At 44.8% G+C, this 1,796-nt stretch overlaps 1 long non-coding RNA gene across 1 annotated transcript; it reads right to left on the reverse strand.

Annotated features, from left to right (window-relative positions):
- Positions 1-288: 288 nt before the first annotated feature.
- LOC114640761 lies at positions 289-1,349 on the reverse strand. The gene is made up of 2 exons (XR_003714192.1): positions 1,275-1,349; positions 289-393 (listed from the first exon to the last, which is right to left on the reverse strand). It is a non-coding gene; the product is annotated as an uncharacterized LOC114640761 (long non-coding RNA).
- Between the last annotated feature and the right edge of the window lie 447 nt (positions 1,350-1,796).

The following is a 1,796-nucleotide window of genomic DNA, read 5'->3' on the forward strand; positions in this document are numbered from 1 at the left end:
TATCTGAGAAAAAAGAGCCTTTTATTTGGACAAAAGGGGGGAAATGTGGGTTGCCCTGGTGCTGTTTGTATTTTGATGTTAATTCTGCTTCCTTAAGAAGGGCTACCCAAAGGACAAGTAGATCACATGATGGGGGGTCTCAGAGGGGGAGGAGAGAGACAGAGGAAGAGAAGGTGGAAGGAAGATGGAGAAGCCCCGAGGAGCAAGGAGTCTCACAGCTGGGGAATACGTTAGTACGGTGATAGATCTACCCAACCTAGGCATACAGGTAATAAATATAATAACTGGTTGTCTGTTTTTTACACAGGTTTATTGGGGTAAGAAATTACTGCAACAAGTCAGCTCACAAATATCCATGAGTTCAGAACCAGGGATCCAATGTCCTCTTCTGGCCTTCAAGGGAACAAGACATGTGCACAGTGCACAGACATACATGCAGGCAAAATACCCACACACATAAAATAAAGTAAATAAACCTGAAACAAGAAGGCTGAGTAGGGAGTACATACGTTCTTCTAGAGGACAGTCCCATCCCCAGCACCCATGTCACTATTGCTTGTAACTCCAGTCCAGGGAGATCTAACCAATCCTACGTTACATGTATATATCTGCACAGAGACACACATATGCATAGCTAAAAATAATGGAAATGAGTCTTTTAAAAGTCTCAATTAGGTTTCTGTTGCTGTGATCAAAACCAACTTGAGAAGGAAAGGGTTTGTTTCCTTTACAATTTGCAGGTCACTGGGGGAAGGCAGGGCAGGAACTTGGGGAGGATCCCAGAGGCTGAGCTGATGCAGAGGCCACAGTGCTGCTCACTGTCTTGCTCCATGTGGCTTGTTCAGCTTGCTTTTTTTTTTTTTTTTTTTATAGAACCCAGGAGCACCAGTCCAGGGGTGGCCCCACCCACACAGATAGCTGGGCCCGCCCACATCAATCATTAATCAAGAAAATGCCCTGCAGGCTTATGGATAGGTCATCTGATAGAGGCATTTTTTTTCAAGTTCCTCTTCTCAGTTAACAGCTTGTGTCAAGTTGACAAAACAACAACAAAAACAAAAAACAAACAAGTGGATGTTGGGCATCACACACTTTGAACCCAGTACTTGGGCAGAGATAGGTAGATTTCCATGCATTGGAGGCTAGCCTGGTCTATATAGTGAGATCCTGTCTCAAGACAAAACAAAACAAAAAAGTTGAGCATAAAAAATAAAAAGTTAAATGTAAGGGAGTTGGTGGGGGGCTTTGAGATGACTCAGGGTAAAGGTTCTTACCACCAAACATGATGACCTCAGTTTGACCCCCAGAACCCCCATGATAGAAGGACAGAATGGTCTCCAAGTTGTTCTCTGACCTCCACATGTGGGTTGTGGCGTGTTCTCCACACACATCAACCTTCCTGTTAAATAAATAAGTATTTGTTTCAAAAACTAAGCTGTTGCAATTTGTAAGCCAGTTCTGGGAGGTGAAGACAGGCAGATCCTAGGGCTACATGGCCACCATCCTTGCCTGGGCAGTGAGCTCTAGGCCGGTGGGAGACCTTGTCCTGTCTCAAAATAAAAACAAAACAAGATGGACAGCTCCTGGGCAAAGGACTGTCAGAGTTAAGTCAGAGTTACCTCCTGCTTACACGTGCACCCTCCCCCACTGAAGTCTCCCCGAACCTACCGAAAAAGGCTTTTCTTACAAACTGGCTGTACAACTCTACATTTCTACCACATTTGGAACATCATCCCACATCTGGAACATCATCCCACATCTGGAACATCATCCCACACCTGGAACATCATCCCACA

Source organism: Grammomys surdaster, unplaced genomic scaffold (assembly GCF_004785775.1).
Source record: "Grammomys surdaster isolate TR1022 unplaced genomic scaffold, NIH_TR_1.0 125849, whole genome shotgun sequence".
NCBI classification, from domain to species: domain Eukaryota; kingdom Metazoa; phylum Chordata; class Mammalia; order Rodentia; family Muridae; genus Grammomys; species Grammomys surdaster.